This window comes from Hyperolius riggenbachi, chromosome 4 (assembly GCF_040937935.1).
Source record: "Hyperolius riggenbachi isolate aHypRig1 chromosome 4, aHypRig1.pri, whole genome shotgun sequence".
Lineage (NCBI taxonomy): Eukaryota > Metazoa > Chordata > Amphibia > Anura > Hyperoliidae > Hyperolius > Hyperolius riggenbachi.
The window spans coordinates 19,876,398-19,887,576 of record NC_090649.1 but is presented as its reverse complement, the minus strand read 5'-3'; the positions used below and the strand labels follow the sequence as shown (position 1 = coordinate 19,887,576).

At 48.2% G+C, this 11,179-nt stretch overlaps 1 pseudogene; it reads left to right on the top strand.

Moving 5' to 3' along the window:
- Positions 1-4,619: 4,619 nt before the first annotated feature.
- On the top strand, positions 4,620-4,800 carry LOC137505702 (U2 spliceosomal RNA; annotated as a pseudogene).
- The last annotated feature ends 6,379 nt before the right edge of the window (positions 4,801-11,179 follow it).

Genomic DNA, 11,179 nt, shown 5'->3' with positions numbered 1-11,179 from the left:
GATCGGGATGGCTGGGGGCGTGGCCTCAGCTGAGATTCCCGTGCTGGGTGAGGAGGAACAGTCTGCAGCGCTGCAGGACGTTGCAGCTGTCCCTGGTGCTGAGGGCAGTGGCGTGCAGGCTGTGGCTGTGAAGTCTGATGTGACGGGCTGCAATGTGGAGCAGGCAGCTGTGCGGGAGAGTGTGCCTGCAGATACAAATGTATCAATACGGAGCGGCGGGGAGCAGCAAGGAGAAACTGGCTCTTCTGCCGTGCAGGACAATGTGGGTGGTCTGGTGCCATCTGAGATTACTGACTGTTGGGGCGGGGCCAGTACGATGGAGCTCGGAGCCTGCCATAAACTTGTCTGATGGTGGGGCACTCCTGCCATATGACGACAAGGCAGCGGAGTGGTCAATGGAGACTGGAGAGGAGGGGAGTGATACTCTAGAACATGTATCTATGGAGACTGATAGTAATGAGGCAGATGAAGAAGATGATGTGCCCGTTACAGCTGGACAGAGGGGGGTTACTAGGGCGACACAGGAGGACCCTGAGGAGGGGACCTCACATAAGAAGTCTCGTATAGAGATATATAATATATCTGGGGTCACTGAACTTTCTGCTAGCGTTACTGAGTCAGAGAGCCAGATGGAGTACGCTGAGTTTCCGGCTCACAGTGTCTTTCCTGAACAGGATGTGCAGAGCTTCCAGGCTGCTTGCCAATATACTAGGCAGGGCAAGCAGGGGAAGCAGAGAAAGTAAAAGCAAAGGAAGAAGAAGTGATACTGTATCTGATGATATAGTTTGATGGGAATGGGGTTTTATGCCTTGGTTGTGCTTAAATATTGTTTAAGTTGTGGTACATAGGTGGGGCTATGTGTCTCAGATTTGTGAACCTGCAATAGTATGACATCATGGTTTCTATTAAACTATTATCAGTAAATGTGAGAGGAATGCGCTCTCTGTATAGAAGAACAGCTATATTAGATATATTGAAGAATTATGATGCTGATGTCATGCTATTGCAGGAGTGCTCTTTGGCGACGGTCCCTTGTGACAGTGAGTGGGATGGGAAGGCGGTGTGGTCGGTGGGGTATGAAAGGAAGAGTGATGGGGTGGGGGTGTTGTGTAAGAATAGGGATGTGAATGTGCTGGATGTGACCGTTATCATTCCTGGGCATCTGATTGTGTGTTTGTTGGGGTATTTGGGGCAAGAAGTAAGAGTGTTTTGTGCGTATGGGCCTGCGGAGAAGCAGGGGAGAGTGGAATTTCTGGAAAGCTTGAGATTATATTTGCCGGAAAGAGTTAATACGATAATAGCTGGTGATTTGAATGTGATTAGGGAAAAAACTGATAGGGAGAGGCGAGGGGAGGGGGGGGGGTGAATATTTCATCAAAACATTTAAATTCAATTATTGAGGACTTTTCTTTAAAAGATGCCTATAAAGAGGTTAAAAATGCATCAACATTTACTTTTTACTCCGATAAGGGTACTGTTAAATCCAGAATTGATTTCTTTTTGGGTTCAAAATACATCATCTTCACTAAATATCAGTTGTTCCCAGTGTCATTTTCAGATCATAATGCTATAGAGGTGGAGGTGGTGATTGGGGAAAATGTCATTTTTGGTAGAGGTGTGTGGAAATGTAATGTTTCTTTATTGGAGGATGAGGAGGTGGTAAAAAATTTTTGTGAAAGGTGGCGGTATTGGCTGATGTGTAAGAAGGAGTTTGTAAATAGATTGCAGTGGTGGCATTGGATGAAAGGGAGGTGGGCTAAGTTCTTCAAATAATGTAGTGTGCTTAAAGCTAAAGAAAAGAGGCGGGCGGAGGAGGAGTCAGTCCTGAGACTGCAGACTTTGTTTTTGTTTAGAAAGTTGGGATATGACGTGGAGAGTGAGATTGGTGAAGCGAGAAAGGAGAGAGGAAGATTGTTGGATGAAAGAGGAAGAAAGAAAGTACAGAATGCGAAAATTAAACATTTGGAGGAGGATGAGAAATGTTCTCTTTTTTTTTCAAAAAAGCATTGAGGGCTCGTTTCCACTAGTGCGGCGTGCGTCTCGTAGACGCACGCCGGCACTGAGCGGGTGGGCGGGATCGCAGGCGATTCCCATCAGCCGTGCCATGCACGGCTATGGGAATCGCAGCCTCCGCCGCGAATTCTGTGGGGGTTTCCGGCCGAATCGCTACTGCAAGCGATTCGGCCGGCGGCGCCGTTGTCCCCTATGGCAGAGTTTCCCCGCGCGATTTGCCTGCGGGGAAACTCTGCGGATTCGCGGCCGTTTCCGCGAGAGTGGAAACGGGCCCTGAGTGGGAAAGAGATTATATTCACTGTGTTGGATGAGGGGGGGAGGTGGTGGGAGAGAAGGTGTTTATGGTGTTCAAAAAGTTTTATGAGTGTTTATATAGTGGTGAGAATAAGGGGTGTGAGGAGGAGATGGATGGGTACTTGGAGTGTTTGGATAGTGTGTTAAGTGAGGCTGATAAGAGTGTGTTAGGAAAAGAAGTGAGCGAGGAAGACGTGTTTATAGCTTTAAAAAGCATGCCTTTAAACAAGACTCCAGGGGGCGATGGTTTCCCAAGGGAGTTCTATGTGAGAATGTGGCCGGTGATAAAGGATGAATTTGTTGAGATTGTGAGGGAGTGTTTTGCTACTGGATGTTTGACGGAGAGTATGAAAAAGGGTGTTGTGACTTTGTTGTATAAGAAGGGTGATAGAAGGGATGTGAGGAATTGGAGGCCGATAACTCTATTGAATGTTGATTATAAGGTGATAGCGAAGATTGTGGCGAATAGAGTGAAAGGTGTTGTGGATGGGGTGATTGGGTGTGCGCAAACGTGCGCAATCCCAGGTCGAAGGATTTCTTAAACCTAATACTTCTCAGAGATGTAATCTATTATGCAAATTCAAATAATCTTGCTTTAATTGTAGAAACCATCGATCTGGAGAAGGCGTATGATAGAGTGAGTCATGATTTTTTGTTTCGAGTGTTGGTGAGGATGGGTTTTCCTGGGGGTATGATGAGTGATTAGAGGTTTGTATGATGGAGTGAGTAGTCGGTTGATAGTGAATGGTGTGTTGAGTGAAAGTTTTATGATAAAATCTGGAGTGAGACAGGGATGTCCCCTGTCCCCGTTAGTTTTCATATGTGTAATAGAGCCTTTATTAAAATCTATCCTGAGGGAGACAGCCATTAAAGGGATGATAATACCTGGTAGTGGTGGACAACGAGTGAAAGTACTGTCATATATGGATGATGTGTGTTTGGTGAATGTGACTCAGGGGGATGTGAGAAGGGCGAATGAGCAGTTGGAAGTATATTGTAAGGTGTCTGGGATGGCTGTGAATTGGGGTAAATGTAAAGTGTGCTGTTTAGGTAAGAATGTTGAGGTGGAGGTGCACAGGATGGTTAAGGCTAAAGAAATAGAGGTGTTGGGTATTTCCTTTGATCCTTCCTTGAGGGGGAAGACTGCTTTTCAACAATTATATGAGAAAATAAAAAAGAAATTGAATGAGAGACGCCTCAACCTCCAAAACTCCAGAGGGAAGGTGTTGATAATTAAAGCGGTGATTTTTCCGCTAATATTATATACTTCTAGGATAATTCCACCTAATAAGTTGTGGGTGAGAAGGGTAAAAAGATTGTTGTTTTTGTTTTTTGGGGATCTAAAATGGAGAGATGTAATAGGAATAAAATTGAAAAAGGGGTGGAGGCAGGTGGGTATGGGTTGCCAGAGTTAGAGTTTTTTTTCTGGAATTTCATTATTGGTTTAATTTTCTGCACATATTACAGCTAAATAATATGGTGAGTTTGATGACTTCCTTTTTATTTGGGTGGTACTTGATCAGTTGGGGTTTAATGGTGAAGGATTTAAGAAGGCCTGTGGCCTTGGTGGCATCACAATTTTATTTAAGGCTTAACATTTTTTATGATAAATATAATTTGAAGGGGTTAGGGTTGTTATTTAGGAACAAGGTGGAGGTTATTAAACGGGTAAAAAGAGTGAATGCGTTAATAATATACAGTGTTTGAATGAAAAGCAGTGTGAAGTGACGTGGAAGAAGTTTTTATGGAAGGGAGTTTCGGATGTGCAGTTGGATGTGGTGTGGATGACTTTTAATGGTTGTCTACCGACTAGAGGTTTTTTGAAAAGTAGAGATATGGTAAAGTCAGAGAGATGTCCTAGGGAAGGGTGGGGGAGTGGAGAATATTTATCATCTTTTCTGGTATTGTAAGTTTGCGCAGGATCTGGTATTGTAAGTTTGCGCAGGATCTGGTATTGTAAGTTTGCGCAGGATGTAAAGAAAGAATTCAAGTTGTTGTTGGCAGAAGTGTTTGATGTAAGAGTGTTCTCATTTGTGGTAATGATGACTGGATGGTGTGATGGTAGTAGTGAGAGGAAAAGGATAGTGTGGTTGTTGAGTGTGGTGTATAAAGCTGTGATGTGGGATGTAAGAAATGTTTTGGTGTTTAAAAAAGATAGTATTGTTGTGGTTGATACAATGAAAACATGTTTGGCCAGGCTGTATATTATTTACTTGTTTGATAGGAAGAATTATGGTAAAGATAAGGCGGAGGGGTGGTGGCAACCAAAGAGATGGACATGTTTTGTTAATGGGTGATATGTTTGTATATACTTAGCTTTTCATAAAAAAAATAAAAAAATCTGTTCTTATCAGTTTAATATCTGATACGTCCCCTATCTGGGGACCATATATTAAATGGATTTTTGGAACAGGGAGATGGAAGAAGAGCTTGCTCTGTCCACTCCGCGCATCGACCTGGTATTGCAGTACCTCCAGGACCGGTGCACTACTCTCTCTTACTGGTGTCAAAAAACAGATCAAAACTCAAATACCCAGCTGATTAACTAAGCTATCAGAACCTGAGAACAGACAAGAAAAGAAGTAGGAAAACCACACAAAAAAACAAAAAATATTTTTAATTTTACTTTGACTGAACTCTACTTGCGCTGCGCAGTTGCTGCGGGCCAAAAAAACATGACCGGACCACTTTTCTTCATGTTTGCACTTTGTCCCCTGCAAGAGAAGCAGCAGCAGCACCCCTCCCCTGGAGAGCTGTCAGCGGACTGGCAGGCAGAGCCCTGGCTGCAGCCCCTTATATAGCTGCCTGGGCCCAGGGCATTGTGTCATCATCGGTTGACTTCCTGTAGGACTCAGCACCTGCTCAGGTGCCTTCATCAGTGCCAGGCTGTGAGTGTGTGTGTAGCAGGCTAGGAAGGCATCTCCTGTTTAGGCTCTCCACTCCCCGGCCTGTGTCTCCCTCTTGTGGCACACCGCACACGTCCAGACAGAGAGATGAAGAGGAAGGAGGATGAACGAAGAAAGACGCACTGTGTTTTCAAACAGCCAGAGCAAGCCTGCCAGGCTAGAGACTTGACTTCCTCTGCCCTCCACACTCTCTCCTAGTGTGTTGCCGGAACGCAGGGAGCCGAAAGGCTACTTTACTTTTCTCTTCGACGTGGAGACACGCCAGCGGAGGGATGACGGCAGTGGGAAGGGCCCCCCCCCCGGCAGCCGGTAGCTGGCCGGGGTTAGCCAGCTGTGCGGTGCAGTGCTGTGTTGTGTGCTGGTCGCCGCTGCTGCATTTAGAAGGTAATTCGCTGTAATTCCCAGGGAGTGTGCTGTGTCGGCGGGCGCGGCTGCGGAGCGTAATCTGGTTATCGCTTCTCGGCCTTTTGGCTGAGATCAAGTGGCTTCGGTCAGTTGGTCTTGGTTGAGAGGCAGTCCTGGGTCCTCCTGGTGGGGGACCAGGGATAAAACGAGAGGAGAATGGCGACCTCGAGCAGTGGAGATGGTGAAGGAGCGAGGAAGCTAAAAAATACAATAGGATTCCTGGTGAAGCCAGAAAAAACTAAAGAGGTGTCGGCGAGGCAATTCGTGGACGTCGTCTTATGTCAAGTGTTGCAATTGGACGCAAAGTATGGAATATTCGCACTGCAGGACTTCCCCCGCAAAGGTATGTACGATGTGACCTTTTACAGTGAAGACTCTGCGATTAAGGCTTTGAATGACTTTAAACACTGCAAAGATGAATGTGTGGAGTTTTTCTCAAAAGTGGAGCCATTGTTTAATGAAAAGTCAAGGTTTATTACTGTACACTTATATAACCCCCATGTGGAGCCAGAGGTGGTGAAAATATGGTTGAAGAAGTACATGGAGTATGTGGGGTATCCAGAAAGAGTGGTGAACCACAAAGGCTGGTATAGAAGTAAATTTAAAGTTTGAAGTGCGCTTTAAGAAACAGAATGGTGATGTGGGCTTGGTGCTTCCCCCTCCGGTGTTCTCTATAGCTGGGGAGCGGGGATACATCACCTACCCTGGACAGCCTGTGTTCTGCAGGAATTGTGGAGGGCAAGGGCATATTGCAGATACATGTGACTTTGAGAAGCAATGTGGGCGATGCAGAAAGCCTGCACACCCAGGGAAGCCCTGTGATGTACCAAAGGTTTGTGACCTGTGTGGCAAGTCAGACCACATTGCCAAAGACTGCAGGCTCATAGGTGTGCGCAGAATATACACATATGCTGGTGCGGTAAACTCCAGAGGGAGAAGATGGGAGAGCAGGCCTACCAACATTACTGAAGAGAGGACAGGTGCGAGCCTGTCTGGGGCTTTGGCTGCTGTCCTGGGTGCTCCTGGGGGTGAACCTGCAAGCATTACTGAGCTAGATCCTAAACAGCAGCCTGTGCGGAGAACGAGCGGGCAGACTGGAGCTGAGCCAGGAACAGCTGGAGAGTTAAAGAGGATCTGTAACATAAAAAGATCCCCTGGGGGGTACTCACCTCGGGTGGGGGAAGCCTCCGGATCCTAATGAGGCTTCCCACGCCGTCCTCCATCCGTCAGGGGTCTCGCTGCAGCCCTCCGTGGAGTCCGGGCAGCGGTGACGTCATTATTTACCTTCCTGGCTCCAGCGCAGGCGCTCTGACGGCTGTCGGCTCCGAACTACACGGAAATACCCGATCGCCGTCGGGTCTGCTCTACTGCGCAGGCGCAAGTTTCCGGCGCCTGCGCAGTAGAGCGGACCCGACTGAGATCGGGTATTTCCGTGTAGTTCGGAACGGAAAGCCTCCACAGCGCCCCCCGCTGGAGCCAGCAAAGGTAAATATTAAACTAACAGTCGGCACAGTCGCCGGCTGTTCGGAGGGCTGCGGAGAGACCCCCGTGGGACAGAGGACGGCGTGGGAAGCCTCATTAGGATCCGGAGGCTTCCCCCACCCGAGGTGAGTACCCCCCAGGGGATCTTTTTAATGTTACAGAGTCTCTTTAAGCGTGCATGACTCAGCAGAAAAGCAGAAGCACGCCGCTCTCGGTGATCCGGCCAGTGCTGAGGCTGGAGAGAACGATTCATTGCCTGATGCAAGAACTCCCTGTGTGGTCCCAGTGGCTGGTGAACCGGCTCAGAATGTATCCATTCCCCCGGCAGAGTGTACGCAGGCAGATGCGGCCAGCGGAGGTGCCGGGGGCGTGGCCTAATATCGGAGGAGAACGAGGGCAGGCTGGCTGAGCCCTGTAGTCCCACGGACAAGGATTGCTCCGTTGTGGGGGACTTGCAGGGTGAGGCTGGCTCTGTGCACTCGGCCGACGTGGCGGTGGCAGCAGAGAAGAATGTAACTCGTGCCGAGTGAAGAGTCGGCTCCTGGGGGAAGTACCCTTGCTGAAGGGATCCCCGTGGCAGAGGAGACTAAAGAGTCCTGTCCTGCTGCAGCTCCTAGCAGCACGGACAGTGTGAATAAAAGCAGCAGCAGTGTGTGTGTTAAGTCTGTGAAAGGTCACATCGTGCGGGGGAGGGGGGGGTGTGGCCAGCCGGATGACATCACCAGCACAGCTGGAGAGCGGCTGGACAGTGAAGATGAGCCTAACGGCTCAGAGAATTTGAATAATGGAGGGAAAGAAGAGAATGCAGTGCCTCTCTGGTCAGACTCAGAGCCAGAGAGTCTGTTAACTGTTGGCTCTCCTGCTGGGCTGGGGGAGGAGCTGGATCCAGCAAAAGCAGAGGGAGGCGACACTGAAGGACTGTCAGACAGTCAGCAGCTCCCATGTGGGCAGAAATTGGTGGAAAGCAGTGAGGACTCTGAGGAAGATCCTCAGAAGAAGAAGCCTCTAACCTGGCCTTCTTACTATAATTGGGAAGATTTACAAATGGATACTGACACCTCTTCCCAATTGATGTCTCCTGGGTGGGTGGAGGAGCCAGTAAGAAGGGTGGATACCCAGCCTGATAGTCCTTGTGGGAGTCAGTCAGTTGAGATGGTAGATGTGGAGGAGGGGGAGTTTCAGGTAGTAAAAACCAAAAAAAAGAACAGCAAAGGGAAGGCTAGTGAAGGGGCCAGTAGGCCGGAGACCAGGTCTGAGAAGAAAATAGGGATGTAAGGCACTGTTGGGTCTTTTTTCACACTGTTGGTGATGGGTTTGTCCCTCTTTTCAGTAAATGTGAGGGGCATCGGTTCCTCATATCGCCGGGCTGCGGTCTTGCAGGACTTGCAGAAATTCAAAGTAGATATTTTTTGTCTGCAGGAGTGTGCCTTTGCGGCGGTGCCAGACTCTGGCGAGTGGACGCGGGGCACTGCCATCTGGTCTCCAGCTTGCCATAGTAAGAACGAGGGGGTCGGTGTGATGTTCAATAATGCCGGTATATCCGTGAAGGAGTGGGAGGCGGTTATACCGGGGAGGTTATTGAGGGTGGAGTTTGAGTATAGGAACTCCCGGTACCGTCTGTTTAATGGTTACGCTCCTGCTGACAAAAAAAGAAAGGGAAAATTTTTTAGAGACCTTAAGGATGTACCTTCCCGGCCGCATCAACACCATAGTGGCCGGTGACTTTAATTATATAAGAGCGGTTGAGGATAGAGTGGGGATAGCGGATTTTAAATTAGATGTGACTAGTGGGATCCTAAACCAGATTGTTAGGGATTATGCCCTGCAGGATGCAGCACTGGTGGCCGACAATGGGGACAAAGACTATACTTATTTCTCTGATAAGGGCACAAGCAAGTCACGGATTGATTATTTCTTTCTCTCTAGGTATATGGTGGTTAATTCTATCTCGTATCACCCTAACACATTTTCTGATCATGTTTGCATTTTGTGTTCCCTAGGAGAGCAGGCGAGAGTAACGTTTGGGAGAGGCGTCTGGAAGTTGAATGTGAGTCTGTTGGATGAGCCGGATTGTAAGGAGAAGTTTCAAGTGGTATGTAAGAAATGGGTATGGAAACGGAAGTTTTTTGAGGATGTGCTAGAATGGTGGGACTGGTTCAAAAGGAAAGTGGCTGGTTTCTTTAAATGGTTTGTGCATGAGAAGAGTCGGGAATGGAAGGAGGAAGAAGAGAGATGGTGTGTAAGGATCCAGTATTTGTTGAAGCTGAAAGAATGTGGACGAGAGGTGGAGGAGGAGTTAGAGGAGGCGAGAGAGCAGAAGCGAAAGTTGTTGGTGGAGAGGGGGAAAAGAGTGTTTTTTTTTTGGCAAAATTGAGAGAGTTAGAGGAAGGTGAGACAAACATGTTCCCGTTTTTTTTTTTCAAACAAGCCTGTACAGGGAAAGATGTGTGGCAGTCGGTGATGTCTGGGGAGAAATAGGTGGTGGGGGATGATGTGGTGAAGGAGGTACAGAAGTTTTATGTTGATCTGTATGGTAAGGATATAGGGGCGTCTGAGCGGGAGATGGAGGAATATTGTGGAGTGATTGGAGCTCGATTGGGGTTGGATGAGGTACAGCAACTGGAGGGAGCAATTTGCATGGAGGAGGTCTGGGCGACTGTAAGCACCATGCAGACTGGGAAGACCCCTGGAAAGGATGGTCTCCCAGTCGAATTTTACAAATGGGCCTGGCCGGAGATCGGAGATTGCGTGGTAGAGGTGATCCAGGAGATATTTTCTTCTGGATAATTAGCGAACTTGATGAAGGAGGGAGTCATCACTTTGATCCACAAAAAAGGAGACAAGCGGGAGATCTGGAACTGGCGGCCAATTTCGCTATTGGAAGTCGACTATAAGTTAGCGGTGAAGTTGGTCGCTGGTAGATTGAGGAGTGTGATATCAGGTCTAGTCTGTGAGAGTCAAACATGTGCGGTGCTGGGTCGGCGAAGCCCAGATAACCTGGTGTTACTGAGGGACATGATTTATCATGCCAAAAATAACAACATGCCGATCATCGTCGAGGGGATAGATCTGGAAAAGGCGTTTGAAGAGAAAGGAGTGTGATACCCTGTCAAAGTGTCGGCGAGGATGGGCGTGCCGGGTGGACTATTGAGGGTCATCAAGAGCGTATACCATGAAGCGTCGAGTCAGGTTCTGGTGAACAGACATCTGTCTGAGGCTTTTCCAGTTCTGTCTGGTGTCAGACAGGGGTGTCCGTTGTCGCCCTTGGCCTTCATCTGTGTGATGGAGCCTCTGTTGCTGCAGATACAAAAGGATAAGGTGGTGAGAGGTTTTGTGGTGCCGGGGAGAGGTGGAAGTCAGGTGAAGTGTCTGGCATATATGGACGATGTGTCACTGATTGGGAGTTCGCAAGTGGATGTGGACAGAATGAATTTGCATGTGAAGATCTTTTGTAGTGTGACTGGGATGGCTGTGAACTGGGGGAAGACCCAGTTGGCGTCTCTGGGGAAGAATGTACCGGTGAAGGTGAGCGATGTGGAGGTGGGAGAGGAAGTGAAGGTGTTGGGAGTGGTGTTTGATGCGGCCTTGAAAGGTGAGAAGACGTTGGGATGTGTGAAGGAAAGTGTGGAGAGAAAGTTGAATATGTGGAGGTTGCAAAAGTTGTCTTTTACAGGCAAGGTGTTGGTGGTGAAGGCAGTGATCCTGCCTTTGCTGCTATATTTTTGTATGATTTTTCCCCCTGGCAAATGGTGGCTGCGGAAGGTGCAGAGGTTGTTGTTTGTGTTTTTCTGGGGATCCAAAATGGAAAAGGTGGCACGGGTGACGGTACACAAGAGTGTGGTTCTAGGTGGTTGGGATTTCCCTGATATTGATGTTTTTCTTTCAAGGCACTATCTGGTGAGTGTGCACAAAGTTCTGGTAGCAGGAGGGAGGGCATCAGACTTGGTGAGGTATTTAGGGGGTTGGTTGTGGTTAAGGTTGGGGTGGATACAGAAGGACATGAAAAGGCCAATGGCGTTTAATGTGGCTCCCTTCTACTTGAAGGTTAAACAAATGTGTGGAAAGCTGGGCATACAGGA